Source organism: Pinus tabuliformis, chromosome 5_1, assembly GCF_031772625.1.
Source record: "Pinus tabuliformis cultivar Carrire ecotype Pingquan chromosome 5_1, CPIR1, whole genome shotgun sequence".
Taxonomy (NCBI): domain Eukaryota; kingdom Viridiplantae; phylum Streptophyta; class Pinopsida; order Pinales; family Pinaceae; genus Pinus; species Pinus tabuliformis.
In genome coordinates, this window is record NC_142305.1 from 888,533,315 (window position 1) to 888,551,753 (window position 18,439).

Genomic DNA, 18,439 nt, shown 5'->3' on the forward strand with positions numbered 1-18,439 from the left:
TACATACAAAAGATAAAAATAAACTATCCTAACAACTCTTCAAAAAAAACAACAACAATAGACAAATTAAGAAATAGTTGCAACAACTTTCCAAGCTTAGGAAGAAGATTGTCCAATAGTTAGTTGTTGCAATTTGTAAATATCTATCAAATTGTTAAGCTTCAGTGGATGTTTGGGCTTGATCCTCATTTGACCTATAAAAATAGCATTTTTCAAGGATGGCAGCATCTACATGGTGATGTTTGAAAGGCATCGGAGGACCAATCATTAGCTATGAGACTTCACTAGAAATTTCCAATGATGTTCAAGACTAACTTTGGACAATTGATCGATCATTTCAGACATATTCTTGCAGTGTTCCTGCCACGTTTTTTTACAATACCTTGGCATCTCGCAAAGTACATTTGGGGAAATTTGGAATGAGATTAGACTACAACAAATTATGATTGACTGATTCAACAATTGCGTTGGCAAGATTTCAGGCTTCGTTTATCGCTGCTTTGGCTTGCTTCATTCGAATCTCCCATTCTCTAAAAATAATTATTTTTTGGGCCTCATCAATATTTGGTAGATTAGAATATCTACCCTCTTCGCTTTCCTGCCAATTAAGGAACTCTGTGAGCTTTTCATTCATTTATTCAAAGTAATTTTTCATGTCGGACAATTATTCTACAAGATAATCTATAGCTTTACACTGATCTTGAATTATCAGCAGTTTATTGCAAAAGACCTTTTGTTGATACCCAAGAAGAACATTTAATTCTTTGGATTCCTTTTTTAATTTAGTCAGTAGAGGAATAACATGCAACTATTCTATCCTCTTATGCGCTTCCTTGACCTAATCATCCCTAATTTGCAATTATTTATCATATTATACCTTAAGTGAATCAAATTTCTATTGTAACTCTATCATTTGGCTCTGCCATTGTTCATTGATTTTATGCTTCTCAACCTCATGAACCTGCTCAGGGAAGTCAATCCTTTCTTCTTACTTCCTCAGAATTTCCTGGACTTTTGTGGCTTTATCAATGGCATATGATGCATAAGCACCAGTGAACTTAGTCAATTTCCCCAACTCATCTATTGAGGATTCAGTAGATCCTCACCATAAGACTTCAAAGGAAGAAGCTTTATCAAAAATCAACAACTAAGACTAATCCAACTTTCTCTTTTTCCTTCCTCTTTTTACCACAGCTTTATGCATAGGACTATAAAAAATATCTAGAGGAGGAATCTCTTCTATATTTAGGATCACTTCGGAGGTGGAAAAACTAGAAATAACCTCAACATCCTTCTTATCTAGAATATAATATTTTACAGCAATTTTATTTGAATTGTTCTTTTGTTCATCCTTCCCAGTACTCCCTTGAATATATGTTTGTTGTGAAGAAGTAGAAACTATAGAAATTGGATTCTGGGTTGTACTCTTGGAATTTAAAGTCATGTTGAACTCATTCCATGCTTCATTCAATTCAGAATTAATAATAAATTCATCAGTCTGAGGAGGAGAAGAAATAACAACAACCTATAGCTGAGTCTTAGGAAGCAAATTATTTTTCCGTAGAAGTCTCTAGTTGAGTTGTAAATACAAGTGGTTGTTTTGAAGAAAACTGTAAAAATTATAAGGGAAGCTTAGCTATCCAAGAACTGCAATAAGAAGCAAATTGGATTTTCTTTTCAGGAGTTAATTATTTTTCCATTTTCAATAGATCTATAGAATAGGTAGAGGATTGTTCAAACAAATCATCCAATTTATCTGGTTCATGAACAAATTGCCTGAGATTTTTAGAAGCAGTGTGATTCTTAACTACAGAAACAACATCATATTGCATGTTGGGTACAGTAGGTAGATTGAGACCCTGAATAGCTAAAATTTCATTCCCTGCATGGAAATAGTTTGGTAAGGAAAATATGGCCACATCCTTTTATTTGAATCTTTTAATGTCTTAGAAATGCCATATCCCACTGTTTGATATGCAATTTCTCTACTTAAAATCTTGTTTGGGATGAACAAGGGTAAGACATGAGGATGGGTGAGACTGCCATAAACTCTTACATAAGTGAATAGTTCCTCTTTGAACCAACTCCCAACCCTTTGAAGATCATCTTCATCCTCCTAAGACATCCGAGGTGGCTTGGACCCAAAAATGGCTTTATAAATTGGACATATGACTCTGTGACAAATTTGATAAAAATGCTCCTGATATTTAGATTCCCAAAGGATATCATGATAAATATGTATGGGCTTCAGATCTTGTAGAGTCCATTTCCATCCCATGGCAGGAAAATCCATTGAAAAACATAAGGCATCCATGATGTAGGTAGACATATAGAAAGGAGGAATTGTATTCTCAAAATATTGTGACCCTTTCTAAAAGCTAGAATATGCGAAGCCAAATTATCAAACAATAAACTATCCTAATCAAATATATATCCCTCTGAGGCTCCATCAATAAGAGGTACCCAGTCATCGGTAAATTTTGACACATTGGGTAGTGCATGCAACCGACACATCATAGTAGTGACTTGGGAAAATGGACCGATGAGAGAATCAACTGAATACTTACCACTTATCTCCATTTTATGTTTATTTGGGTCCTTTCTCCAAGGTATGATTTTTTTATTTTATTTTTTTCTGACGAGTGTCCATGCTCCTTTATGAAAGATTATGCATATGCCTTGTTGATTTATATGATGGATTGGGAAGGTGATACATGCTCTGCAAATCCTTGCTGGAAAAACACCCAATAAGTGTGCCCTTGCTAGTGTGAATTTTCCTGTTGGAAATGTCCCAATTCTCCACAACCCAATGGACCATCTCTGTATAAGGAAGTAGTCGTGGCATGAATGTAATCCTATGCAAAATATAATTGGCAGCATCTGTAGGAGTAGCTTCTGAAACCGGGACACTATCATCTGTTGTAATCATTCTCTGAGTAACCCTAGGATTTTCCTCCTCAAAATCCTGATAAATCGCTTCCCAAGAAGAAAGACCAGTGTCTTTGGCGCATATTATACCAGAGAACAGTCCAGCTCCTGGATTATTTTCATCTATGTCTTCTACAAATGCACCGGAAGATTGTCGTAGAGGAGCCTTCTTCTTAGCCTTGCCTCCCTTCTTCATTTCTTTGTATTTCTGAGAATCAGAGTTTCCCTGTAAGAGATAGGTGCAAGAACTTACCAGAAACAGTGATGATCAATCAAATTAGCACTAACGAAAATAACTTTACAATAAGAAATCTTTTTTTCAAAAATGAATTAATAATATCGAAGTGAATTAAATGTAAATAATTTATGCTTTCGAGATGCATTCAAATCTCTTTAAATCTAATAAGTAATATCACGGGAACCATGTGAAGGATGCCACGTAGGATTTCAGGAGTAAAATATCATAGAGGAAATTAAAATAAACGTACGATATTTCAATTCTCCGAAATAAGAAGCTCCAAAATATGATGACTCTGATATTAATAAGTTCTGAAATGAGCATTGCCGAAATATGAGGAGTTTTTTGGAAGTGTGTGTTTTCGGAAGTGTAATTAAAAATGAGGCTCTGAAATGAGCAGTCTTGAAATGGAATATTTTAGTCATAAAAGTTTCAGGAGTTGAAATTTCAGAAGTGCAATTAAATTTCACTTACTATATTGGTAATTTCGAAATGAAAAGTATTTAAATATTAAATGCATCGGGACGTCAGACTTTGGAGATCATATTTTTCGTAACTTTTTATTAATAAAGCTTATGAAACAAATAGGCCCCGATAACAAATAACCCAATAGCATAAGTTTAAGTATAAAGGGAACTTTGGCATTAGGCCCATCAGAACTTTAGTATTTCATAAGTGACTTTTTAAAATTCACCTTTGATAATGGAGTTCTGATGATTCATTTCGATAAGGGAGAAACTTTAAGTTTTTATGAAAATAATTTCAAGCGCTTATAACTTATTTCCCTATTGTCCATTTATTAAACAAAAGAAAAATGTTTTAACTACTAACTTAAGCAAAAAAGGGTCCCCACTATTTATTAGAAACCAAGTAAAAATATATATAAAAAAAGGGGGGGTTTTGTTTGCTACAACAGGCTCTCAACATGTTTTGATTAGTAAATGAATGGTTAATGAATGTGTGACCTAATAGATGATAATGCAACTATTGTGAGAGGGAATCAGACCTTCTTAATGATATTCAGCTAAGTATGAGACCCCTACGTTCAGTGATGAATTTATAACTTGTAGATTACATGTTCACAATGTGGTTGACGAAATGTATGTGATGGTCAAGCCTTGTTAGGCCAAGTTCTTGTCTAAGTTTTGCATTAATGGCTTTGTCCTTGTGTCATAATAATTTTGGAAAGTTCTATCAAGTTATTGGCAGAGGTCTGGATCCTAACGTTAAAGACTTTATTTATCTCTCACAGCCATTTGATGAAATCAATTCTAATGAAGAAAAAAAGACTATTTGAAGTTTTGCATTAAGATGGACTCTATTGTCACTGGTAGTGCCACTTCTGCCAACAAGTGTCCATAGCCTCGAAAGGGTTACCATTTAACCAAGAAATACCAGTATCTAATCCACTATAACATATTTTAAAGACATTTAGTTCAGACTTTTAACTTTTTTCTTTTCCTTAAAAGTCATTGTCCAGCTTGGTGACCAGGTGTTGACAATGCCATTCATAGGTATAAATGATATTGAACTAGCCGACTCATGATGAGATTTCTTCCCTTATTGTTTTTTTCTATAAGCCATTATCCTCGCTTGGTGACCAGATTTGAAAATATCAATAGCATTACTTCCCCATGATCATCGTAAGATGGCTCTTAATGAGACCTCTTATCTTTCAAGTTTAATATTTTTGAACTACACTCTAAAAATATTTGATCAGTGGATGGGGAAGTAAATCTTCTCCTTAAGAGTTGTGGATGATAGTAAGAGTCATAAGATGCTAAACTTTTTCATAATCTTTATTTATTTCAATAATTGTTCTAGAATATGACTAGTCATAAGACAAAATAGTCTTTTAAGATATTCAAGTTATGAATAGTTCACAAAATAATGGAAACAAAATCAAATATTACAATATTTATGAAATTTTGAACTATGGCATAATGATCAATTTCTTAATAATTTTACTTTTATATGAATTTCATAAAATGATTAGAGAATATAGATATAAAATCCCAAGTACAAAGTTAAGAGAGTAACATTCAACAAAACTAACCTAAAGACACATCGGTAATTACATATGATTATTTACATATTTACAACAAAGCATGAGTTCTCAAGAAAAATATTTTTTTAAGATTAGCCCATTTACGGGGAGGGTTTCTCTCCTGCCCTGTAAGTCTTAAAGAATAAAAATAGATGGACCAAGTTTTTCCACAATCTGAAATGATCCAAGCCAAAGTATTTGGAATTTTGTATGTTTACCTTTCTCCTCATGGACTTTTTCCCAATTAAGAACCAAATTTATGAGCCTCAGTATTGCAGCAAGAATGTTGCAACTCCTGTGGCTACCAACTTTACTTTATCAATGTGGGGTTTTGTGCAAACTTTGAGGTGATAGTGCTATATACATAGCAGATGCATCATTCTACTCATGTCACTTCTCAACTAGGGCACTTGACCATTAGGGTTCCAAACCATTCCTCTATTGGACTAAAGGGAGTCTCACTACTGACAGTGGAATGTAAAACTAGTTCTAGTGTAGGAAAAGTAAATGCTTGTCAATTCAAGAAATGGAAGTTCCTAACTTGTAAATGCTATGATATGACATAAATCATCTAGATATGAAATGATACAAATCACTTGTAGGAAGGAAACTATGTTAACCTTGCACTTGATCATCTAGCTACCAGAACTACTTGAAAATAGGAAGTTATTCTATCATTTCAAAATCCAAACATGCATGCATTAATTACCTCATTCACACTTGTAGAATAGCTAAAAGTCCTAATTTCTAAATTCATAAATATAAGAGCTAATGATATCTGATCTTGCAGGAGGGGAAGGAATTAAAAGGTTGGTCTATGTGGCATTTCTAGTCATGGAGTCCAAGATTAGGGGTTAACCTACTCCTACACTAGGCTATACTACCATTTCAAGTCAAAACAGGGTCAAAAAAGGCAGCTACAGGTTTGCTACAAAAAAATGTTACAGGATGTCCTAAACTGCTATAGGAAGTTGGCTGAGAGGTTTTGAAGGACAATAATGGTGAGATGAAGTGTTTGAAAGGTGCATGACAGTTGTGTAAGGTGTAGGGGAGGTGAACATCACCCAAGGCCAAGCCCATCACTCCAAGAAGGTTGGATTTTCCTAATACAACTTGCTCACTGTGGTTGGAAAACACAGGTGCAGAATATGGCTAGTATGATTCAACAGAAGGTGGAGGAGACCTAGGTCGAGTTGGTTGGAGGTGTCCCTTCCTGTAGATCAATAATCCCTGCAATATAACCTGTCTCTCTTTTCATTTACAAATTATTACATGTCAACATGGAAAAGATGAGTTGAATTTAGAAAGTGTGATCTAGCTATTGTTAAAGACTAAATTTGCGGAATATACTACCTTCTAAGCTACAACAACCTTAAGAAGCAAACTAATAACTGCAAATATTTCCAAGGAATCATAACAATTATCTAGCTAAGAATGAAACTTAACCTAGGCAATGAATAAAGGACAAACTTTGTTTTTGGATTGTGGGAGTGGGGTCCCCTAATCACGATCCCATAAGGGAGATGGGATAGGCGTCACAATCACAAGATTTTCTGGTATATTTCCATTCACTAGAATGCAACACTAATCTACTCTTTCAGTTAATGAAAGTGTGGATAAGCAATAACTTAATCAACGTTCTAAGCTAAATAGAAATATAAATAAACTTCGACAGTAAATAAACATTCTAAGCTAAGAATACAGATAAAAAGGAGAGGAAATTATGCTGCTAGGGTTGAGCCCTAACCCAAGAAATTCAGCCCTCTGATTCAACTTAGTGTTGGATCAAAACATAATTTCTCATTATCATAAAAATGTCAAATACATCATAACAATAACAGTCAAATGTGCTTCAGCTTAATGGCCTCTTGGCTACAATAAAACTATGAAATCTAATGAGTCCCTTAGCTTGCTTATTTATACAAAACTGGGGCTACCAACAACTCCCTATAAAATAGGGATACTTAGCTCCCTAACTCGAGAATAAATTTTCCTTGACTGACACTAGCTTGGCTTCCAATGAACTCAGCTTGCTTGGCTACCAATGACACTGAGCTGATGAGATAGAGTGGGAGAATATTTGAATGATCTAAGGAGTTAAGGAGGGATACCACTTCCTATAATCTCTCTTTCTTGTCTACTCCAAGTCCCTGCACTCAAGTCAACTCAAAACTGCTCCAATTTCCTGCATTTAACACACATTAGGCCATAGGACATAGTAACTCACTTTTACTCTTCTCACTAAGCAAAATATAATAAAATCTGTAAATAAATGTGAGAAAAGACAATTTAATAAGTTGGAGAGTGGAATTGTGACCCATATAATTTACCTATTGATGAGCCTCATCATCACCCCCCTACTAAAACTATTGCTCATCCTCTGAGCAACCTAGTCATCTATATTCATATCCTTCATAGCCCTGGTGGCCTCCTTGACATCCCAAGTTTTGTTGATGGTGTCTCTTCCAGAGGATAGAAACCTGAATTTTTCTATATCTCTTTCCACTTCTTTCTTTCCTCTTCTTCCTTCCTACCTTCCAACAAACCCAGTAGCAAAGGTGGATTGAGCTTAAGTCTAATCCAATTGATCTTCAGTCTTTGCATGGCCTTTTTATACAGGGGTGTTCTCTCTAATGCATTCCTTAATCTCTCAGGAGAGTGATACTCCCTGATCATGAGATTGTGTGGCAAGTTATTCCATCTCCTCTGGCATGCTTATTGGCTCTCAGTCCCCAATAGTCTTAGAGTGTCCTTAAAAAGGAGATGGCATGTTCTTGGGTAGCCAGGTATTTTGTTGCAAGTTGAGCATCATTGGAAATGATGTTGTCGTTACTGATTACAACACTTGAATTTATTTTCTCTGCCCTGATGTAGAGGGGTTTCGTTTCTACTATTCTCTTCACCTCCTGAGCCCGAGCTTCCTCATGACTCATCCATGATGCAAGGGCCATCAGCTACAAGTCTCCCAACTTTGCATTGGGGTCCCAAACATTCAGGTCTGTTAAGTTAAGGTTGTGCAGGTAGAATTTAGATACCTTGGCCTTGTCCTCAAGGGTACTCTTGTCACACCAATCAATGAATTTCCTATAATCCTGGAATGGCATGGTCCCCTGTTGTGCCAATGTCTTAATTTGGAATTGCATCCATTGGTCCTTGAGGTAAAGTGCATAGGATTTGGATGGCACTCTACATTGAAGTGCCTCCATGGAGAGGCTTGCCATGGTGGCCAATTGGGTCTCCTTTTCTTGCAATTTCCTCCTCAGCCATGTGTTTTCTGCCTGCAGCTGTGTTTTCATGGTGTATTCTCTATCTCTCAATTCACTCAACTCCTTGCCCATCTCTAGGATTTTTTCTTCCATAAGGCCCACATCTTCTACTTTCTTTGATTTAGCAATCTACATCCATCAATGTGTCCTTCCTCTTTCTTTTTCAAGTTCAAAGAAGAGAGGGATTGCAAATTTTTGTGGGATCACTCTGCCTCCTTCAATGAACTTGTAGTAGGAGCTCAAGTTGGGCTATGGACTATGCTCTTGTAGCTCTGTAAAATCTCCCTCAATTGTCTTTGGAGAAGTTGCCCCCTCTTGTGCTTGTGGTGTTGCTTCTTTGCCTCCTTTTTGCCCCTGCTGCTCTTCCTGTAGCACTTTCTGCCTTTCCTGTAGCACTACCAGTGTTTCCTGTAGCACTGTTTGGGGATCCTACAGCAGGCCTTTTCCTTTTTTTGGAGTGTTACAGGTGCCTTGGGCTGCTTAGATGAGGTTGACCTGGTGACAGGCTTCCTGACATAGGTAATGGTAGTCTTTGGGGTTGCTCCTGGTGATGTGAATTTCTCAACCTTCAGTCCCAAGGATTCTAGCTCCTCCTATTTACTTGGTGATTCTTCAATTATAATAGGGGTTTTGTGGGGGTTTGTGGCCTCCCCTGCTTAATCCTAGTGCTTCTTCTTGTTTTGAAATAGAGGGGATTTTGCCTCTGCCTTTTCTTTGTGGATTTTATGGGTGTGCTCAAAGAAGCTAAGGCAGGAGTTGCCTCCTTTTTAGTGGGTTCAGGAGACAACCTTCCCTGATCTGGGGATATCTCCTCCTCTTCAAGTGCAGTGGTATTCTCAAGGTTGGTCTCTTTTTGTTTCTCCTCCTCTTCTTATCTCTTTTCTTCTTCCTACTCTTCTTCCTTTGTTTTGTCTATCTCTACTTTTTCTTCTTCTTTTGCTCCTTCTTCTTCTCTTTCTTGTTCTTCTTCACTTGAATTTGGGTTCTCAACAATTACAAGGACTTGTGTCTCCAGGAATGCTTCTCTATCCATATCTTTGAATGTGGACTAGAGGAAAAGGACTCTTTATCTACTCAAAGCATCCTCTACTATTCACTTGATGAGACCATGGTGTGCTGACTGTTGTTTCTTTCCCTCCTTCACCTTTTGGCTCATGTCTATGATTGACTGTGGTAGAAAATAGGGCACAATTAATCGTTGGGCTATGGGAAACTTGGTTCGAAATCTTAATGCATGGAGCAACCTGAACTAGTAGACATACACTACAAGCAGTCTCCCTTCACAAGTAATGTATTTAAGGATGTGGTAGGTTACCTCATCCCATGGATAGGGAAGAGTCTCCCTTCTGACCCCATTTTTGTCTTCAATTGGTCTCTCATCATTGGTGAAGAAACTTTTCTTAGCCAAGGTATTGTTGGCATTGTCTTCCCTTCTCTAATTGACCCCTAGAGGAAGTGTTGTCACTCTGTTAATTAACTCAATATTGATGGTAATGGACAACCCTCTTACCACAATGGTAGCACTTGTTCTTGCTTGAGGGTTTAGTGCCATGGAAAACTCATAAGTTATATCATCATCATATCCCTTGAGCAACTCAAAGAAGCCTAACTAGTGATGCCTCCTGAAGATGTCTACCACAAGGGGATGAAGGTGAATTCTTGATGTATCTGTGGGCTCTCTTCTATTGAATCCCCCTCCCATTTTCTTCTCTGGTTTCAGCTAAATGCAGGAGGTTTTGTAGGATAGCTTTAGTATGAATTTCAGGGTAGCTGAGAGCTAAAATTTTTAGTGGATGACTGCAATTACTACAACTCCTTATAGCCATAAAAAAAATCCTTTTATACTCCCAAACTCTTTTTAATTCCCAAGCTGACTGTAATTACTAAGATAGTGTAGAGTGTATCAGTTATGAAAATCATGAACATAGGAGAGATAGGCCACTTAATTCTCACTGTAATGCCTGGGATTTTGATAATTGAGGACCAAGTTGACCCTAGGCACACCCTTGCAGACTTCCTATGGAATTTCAGTGTTTCATGTAGCTTCTTGTAGGTTTTTGTGCTTCCTGTAGTTGTTTCCTGTAGTTTCCTCCTGTAGGATGGCCAGAGCAGGGTTTGACTTTTTCGATGGCTTCCTAAGCTAGTCCATATCTCCTTGATTTCGAAATGAGCAAAGAATGCATGAAATTTTGTGGATTTTATGCTATTCATCATCGAGGCTCAGAGCATTGTGCTAGCTGATAGTGCTACGAGATTTCTTAATTGCGACTGTTGGCCCATTGTTGGTGATCATTCACTTGCTCCTCGTAATCATCACCCACTCCCTCTTAATTGATTTCGACCACCTTTCTAACTGATTCGCACTAATTTGACATCCTTACATGGCATGATGTATGAAAGATCACTTTTTTATCGTGATTTGAGGGTGGCCAAGTTAATTAGACACCTCCAACTTATAAAAAAGGCCTGTCTTCGACATTTACACATTTTTCATCATATCGTACCTCAAGAAGAGCTGAGTAACTTATCATACCTGAGCCTACCTTTTGCTAATTGGTTCATGCTGGAGTAGTTGAATTCTGTGTTGCTGCTTAGGGAAGTGATTCCTTGCTCTCTTTCTATGTTTTTCTTTTGACTCGTGTATAACTGACTGCTTGGTTTGTTCATGTGTGCAGGTGCTTAATATCCTGTTGTTGTTGTTGTTGTGGAGCCTTGCTAGGAAGAACAAGGTGTCCATGGATGATGGTACTCCTCCTCACTCTGGTTGGGAAGACAAGCTGAGTTTCAGGTTGTTTGTAGTAGTGGCACAAGCTGCTATAGGAGATCATATAGCTACTACAAGAGATCCTATAGCTGCTATAGGAAATCCTGCAGCAGCTCCTTTTTCTTCCTTTTCAAGTTTTTTCTCAGAGGGATGGTGAAAAGTGGTGTAGGGGTTGGAGGATGATAGCAGAGCTCTGATGGAGTAGTGAAGGGTTGTGGCAATGGAGGACATGTCCTCCCTTTATATATATATATATATATATATATATATATATATATCCAGTTTTCTAGTGTTTTTTTTAATGACACAGAGCTAGATATGGGTATGGTTATTTGAATCAAGGGTACATGGGTGATAGGTTAGTGATTTAATGAATTGTAGGGTTCCTAATCAACCTAGAATAGGCGCTGGATTATTTTCTTATCAGGTCCCCTTTCCTGTAGCATTTCAGGACATCCTGTAGTGTTATAGGAACGTCCTATAGCACACCAGAAAATGCTAAAAAAACTTATTTTTGAGGCCCAATAATGGATATGAATGGTAGGTACATGGATTAGATGGAGTGGATAGGGGGGAAATGGAATGAAAATGAAGATGTTGTCCCTATATCTTTGTAATTTCAATTGTCTTAAAAAACCTGCAAAATGACAGAATTTATTAATGAACAGGTTGGAGTTCCCTGTCATGGTATTTTTTTGTTTTTTTTTCTCTTTTTCTTCTCTTTTTTTTTAGGGACACATAGGCTGCCTCAGGAGAGGTTTTCAACTTGCCTGTCTACCCTAGGCACCTCATGGGATGTTTTCACCTAAGGATCTTTTATTTTTTATTTTTTCTCTTTTTTCACTCTTGGTTGCCTTACGGAGGTTTTCAACCCAAGAACTGGCCTCGGATACCTCATGGAGGTTTTCATCTAGGCCCCTTATTGTATTTTTATTTCTTTTCTTTTCTTTTCTTTTCACAAATAAAAACAGTTTTCAAAAATTATGTGACTTGGAAGGTAATACACTTCCAATCACATTTACCTCCTTTTTAATGGTGTTGATGAACTCTTCCCTGGACAAAGGTATTTTGTAAGCCTTCAACCTATATCCATTGACAAGCAAGGGAATACCTTCCTCATTAATGGTCCTGATTTGAACAGCTCCATTATCATGGCACTTATCTATCAAGTATGGGCCTAACCACCTTATCATCAATTTTCCTTTGACGTCCTTGAACCTGTATTCATACTGTAGAGCCCAATCCCCTTCTTGAATGACCTTGTCCTTGATGTTATTGTCATGACAAAACTTCCTATGTACTTTTACAACTTGAGAGTGTAGGAGGACCTGCATCCTGAATTCATCTAGGTCATTTAGCTAGAGAAACCTCTCTTGTTGTGCCTTTGTAACATCCAAATCCAACAATGTTTCCATTCTCAAGGTGTTGTATTCAAACTCAATGGAGAGTAGAGCCTTCTTTCCATAGACCAAGTCATAAGGAGTGAAACTAGTAGTTGTCTTCCAAGTTGTATTGTAGGCCCAAGTGGCCTCCACTAGTCTATTTGACCAATCCTTTCTGTTGTTGTTCACAACCTTGGTGAGGATGCCTTCTAATGCCATGTTTGTGACCTATACTTTTCCATTTACCTGAGGATGATAGGAAGTAGATGTTATGTGCTTTATCCCATGTTGTATTAACAAATTTTGATCAGATGTGATGTGAATTGAGCTCCTTGATCAGTGACTAGCTCTCTAGGGTACCCAAATTTGTAAAACACATTTTCCCTCAAGAACTCAGCCACTTTCTCCTTTGTTTCTACCTTGACAGCCTTGGTCTCAGCCCACTTTGTCAAATAATCAGTGCATACAATTATGTACTTTTTTTGCCCTGATGGTGGATCAATTGGCCCAATGAAATCCATGCCCCACTTGTCAAATGACTCTAAATCCACCTGAGGTTGCAAGGGAATTTCATCCTTGGGAGTAGGTTTCCCCATCCTCTAGCACTAATCACATCGACTGGTGTACCTTCTTGCATCTTGGTGGAGAGTGGGCCAATAGTAGCCAACTTGCAGTACCTTGAAAGTTTTCCTCTTGGCAGCAAAGTGACCTCCACAAGGCCCATCATGACAAGCTAAGAGGATGTCAAATACTTCCTCTTCCCTGACACACCTCCTCAAGATTTGATTTGGGCCCAATTTGAAGAGATTTCCTCCAATCCAAGTGAATGGGGTGCTCTTCCTTACAATATTTCTCTTCTCCCTAGATGACAAATTTGGAGGGAACTTTGCAGCAACTAGGTAGTTGGCTATGTCAGCAAACCATGGAGAGAGAACTGAAATAGAAAATAGGTGTTCATCTGGCAGTTGGTCATCAACCATCCCTTCTTCACCTGCAAGCAAAGCAAGCCTAGACAAAAAATCTGCAACTACATTTTCTTTACCTGGCTTATCAATGATGGTTAAATCAAACTGTTGCAATAAAATCAACCATCTAATAATTCTAGCATTCACATCAGGCTTGTTCATTAAGTACTTGATAGCAGCATGGTCAGTATGCACAAAGGTTTGATAACCAGTGATGTAGTGTCTGAATTTATTCAAGGAATGGACAACAACTAGGAGTTCCTTCTCAGTCACAATGTAGTTAGTTCAGCCTTAGACAAATTTTTGCTAATGAAGTAAATGGCATAAGGCAACTTGTCATCTATCTATCCTAGAGCTGCTCGTACAGCTTTTTCAGATGCATCAGCATGGATGTGGAAAGGAAGAGCCCAATTTGGGCCTCTAAGTATGGGCGCAGTAATCAACTTATCCTTCAATATTTCTAGAGCTTCTTGGAAACTATATGACCAACAAAATTCAGAGACCTTGGTCAGTAGTCCAAACAATGGTGAGACTAATTTGTTGAAGTCTTTGATAAACCTCCTACAGTATCCAGCTAAGCCCAAGAAACTCCTAACATCCCTTTTCTTTTGAGGAGTAGGTACCATTTTTGTAATGGAAATTTTATTTGGGTCTACTTGTATTCCTTCATGGGATATTTAATGACCCAAAACAATCCCCGCATTCATCAAGAATTCACGCTTCTTAGGAATAAGTGATAGCTTCATTTCAATGCACTTCTTTAATACTTTCCCCAAGTTGGAGAGAGCCTCTAGGAAGTCACAACTATATGGAGTGAAATCATTCATATAGATTTCTACAGAGTCATGGACTAGCTCAGCAAAGATGCTCAGAATTTTCCTTGAAAAATCAAAGCGGCATTACATAATCCAAAAAGAAGGGCCCTATGAACAAAATTACCTTAAGGACAAGTGAACGTGGTTTTATCTTAGTCCTTTGGGTTGATCTAGATCTGGTTAAAACCACTGAATCTATCTAGGAAAGAGAAGAAACTCTTCCTTGCAAGGCCATCCAAGACTTGATAAATGAAAGGTAGAGGAAAATGGTCATTTGTTGTGGCTTTGTTTAACTCTCTGTAATCCACACAGATCCTCCTTTTTCCATTCTTCTTTGGGACCAAAACTAGATGGGACACCCATTCACTATCTGAGATAGGGTAAATGAACCCTGCATCCAATAATTTCTACAACTCTTCCTTCACTATGTCTTTGAGGTATGGGTCATTCTCCTTTGAGGTTGGTTCACTAGTTTGCATCCTTACTTGATGTAGATGTGGTGAGTACACACTAAAGGATGGACTCCCTTCATTTCCTTATAGCTCCAGGCAAAAGCATCAAAGTGCTCTCTCAGCATGTTGCACAACTTCTATTCTTGGTTGGCTAAGAGAGGGGTTTATTTTCAATGTTTTATATGGCCCAAATTCTACCATTTTGACATGAGCAAGACTAGGGTCAAATAGGCATAAATTAGTCCAAGGGTTATTTTCAAATTCCTTCACCAGCTCATCAAGAGGCATGGTGTTGGGAGGTTGGGTTTAGAGGATTTGATCAATGAGGTTATCATCATCAGGTTGCCCCCCTCTATAATAGCATCTAGGGTATATATTGGATAGGATGTGGTATCATATACTTCATCTTCATCTTCCTCTTCCAACGATAAGGGTAGGTCATGCTCTAGGGATGGTTGAGCACGAGGGTACAAGACGAATTTTTTGGACAAATGACCATTCTTAATGGTCATTTTCCCAGCTCTGAAACTTATGTAAGCATCAGCAATGTCTAGCCATGGTCTTCCAAGGATGAGAGGATAACCATTGAATTTGGTCCTGGGATGGAGAACTAAGAATTCAGTAGGATACTCCCAGGAATCAATAGAGACCATTACATCCTAAAAAACTCCCTCAGGAGCTACTGTGGACATGTCTGCAAGTTGCAGTATTGTTGTGGTATTTCTTAAGGATCCTTGGAGATTTAGTTTGAGCATGGTCTCCTTATTCATCACATTGATAGCAGCCTCGAGATCAATCAAGGTGTGAGGGACAATGATGCCATCAATGTGCACATCTACCATAGGACTTCTAGGGTCTAGATACTTTGGGAAAATTAATCTCCCCAACATTAGGTTAGGAAATTGACTAATTACATTGTTGGTAGGGGTGTCTTTCTTTCTCCTCCCATGATGTTTGAAGAATTTATCCTTGATTAGCTTGTTGTAGATGGGGACATCCTTGATGGCTTGGAGGAGTGGGATTTTCACACACAAAATTTTCAATTCTCCCAGAATTTCAGTCTCTTCTGGGGTGTGCTAGTTAGGATGGATCAATATTTTAAGAAAAGGAGGTGGATTGGCTTTGGGAACACTCTCTTCCTTTTCCTATTCAAGCTCCTCATGGGGAGATGGAGGTTGGTTATCTAGTAACACTCTTCCAGATCTGAGGTGAATTTCGTGAATCTCCACAACATATGCAAGGTAAGATGTCTCCCCACTATAGACCTACTGTGACTGCTTGTTGTTTGGGTTCAAATTTGGTTGGGCTGGCATCTGAGGTTTCTTGGGTGGAGTAGGATGAATTAGTTACGGTTGAGATGGAGGTGGAGGCAGTAAAGCAAGAGGTTGGTTGAATTGAGGCCTTCAACCTTGTGATGGGGTATTCCACTGAGGATGTGGAGAAGCATATGGTTGAAATGATTGATTGGCAGGTTGGGAAGGATACTAAGGTGCATAAGACCAAGGAGAAGGTGTGGACCATGAAGGGTGAGTAGGAGAACACCAAGGGGGCATGGATGCATTCTGAATGGGACATTAGTAGGAAAGGGATGCACCTTGCATGCCATGCTGGTATGGCATAGGTCCTTAAGGCCTCCTTTGGTTGATATAACAGAGTTGTTCAACCCCACCTTCAGCCCCTTAGTATACAGCCTTCAATCTAGGTAGGGAAGGGAACTTATTTGTGGAATGGTTTTCCTTACAGACCAAGTAGACCTCTATAAAATTTAGTGGGCATTCATTTATGGGGTGCCTCCTAGTGCATTTACGGCAAAAGATAGCTAAAGCTCTCTCTACTTCCTCTTGTTTCCTCTTGATATGCATAGTATCCATTAGCAGAGAAAATGTGTGAATCATTTCACTTTGAAAATCCTCCAACATATTTCCAATTTTACTTTTGATAGATGTGTTGGAGGAAGAGGAACTGGCCAAAGCTTGACTAGCCCTACCCTTCTTTCTAGCAACCCTAGAATGGTTTTGGAACATTATCTTGACATCATTATAAGGTAGCTGATAAATGTCCCCTCCAGACAACATTTTTAGGGCTTCCAGTATGTCCTCCATGATTCCTATAAGAATGACTAACTTGAGTGATTCGAGATCAAGGGTGCTTCTTGCCCTTTTGTAACTGAGTTGGAACATTTCCTCATAATCCTCCAAGGATTCATCAGGTCCTAGGGTCATCCTAAAGATTTCATATTTGGTGTCTTTGGACCTAAAATAGTCCCTGTAATTGTTGTTAAAGGATTGTTGCATTTGATCCCAGGTAGTGATGTTATCCCTAGGTAGACCCATAAACCAGCGCAAGGTTGCATCCTTGAGGATGGATGGGAACAACTTCAACTTCTGGTCATAAGAGTTATAATCATAGGTTCTACAGATGACAAAAAAATCAAATAAGAAGGTATCATGGTCCTGTGAGGTTAGGCAATGGAAGTGAGGAAGGGCAGAGGGACTTATGTTTTTCATCCTATCATATCCATTAGTCTCTCTAATGGGAAAAGCACCCTCATTTCTCCTTTTAGCCATGGTGTAAGTGTGTGGAATGGGTTCTTCTTCTTTTCCAATAGTCTCTTCTAAGATTTCAGGTTGTTCTCCTAAGGGGTCTTCTAACTCTTCTATAGTCAGAGAGGGAAGCTAACAGTCACCAAAGAAGAGAGAAGGTTGAATGTTTGATGGTGTGGGGGTGTTTGGCAAGAATTTCCCTGAATTGTCTCTACTCCTATGAGGCATGAAAAAAATTTATTTTTTCTGTTATAAGTCTTTTTTCAAAACTAAATGCAAGGAAGAAAGGAAAGCAAGAGTAACATCTATCTAGCAAATTAAAAATAGAAAGAAAAATAAGAAATTACATCTACCTAGACACCTCCCTGGCAACGGTGCCAAAAAGTGATGAGCCTCAGTATTACAGCAAGAATATTGCAACTCCTAGGGCTACCAGCTTTACTTTATCAACCCGAGGTTTCAAGCAAACTTGGAGGTGAGTGTGCTATATACACAACAGATACATCATTCTACTCATGTCACTTCTCAAATTGGGCACCCGACCATTATGGTTCCAGACCATTCCTCTATTGGACAAAAGGGAGTTTGACTATTGACAATGGAATGTAAAACTAGTTCTAGTGCAGGAAAAGTAAACGCTTGTCAATTGAGGAAATGGAAGCTGCTAACTTGTAAATGTTATGATATGACATAAATCATCTAGGTATGAAATGACACAAATCGCTTGCAGGAAGGAAACTATGTTAACCTTGCACTTGATCATCTAGCTACCAAAACTGCTTGAAAATAGGAATTTATTATATCATTGCAAAATCCAAGCATGCATGCATTAATTATCGAATTCACACTTGCAGAATACATAAAAGTCCTAATTGCTAAATTCATAAATATAAAAGCTAATGCTATCTGATCTTGCAGGATGGAAAGGAATGAAAATGTTGGTCTAGGTGGCACTTCTGGTCATGGAGTCCAAGATTATGGGTTAACCTACTCCTACACTAGGCTATACTACCATTTCAAGACAAAACAGGGTCAAAAC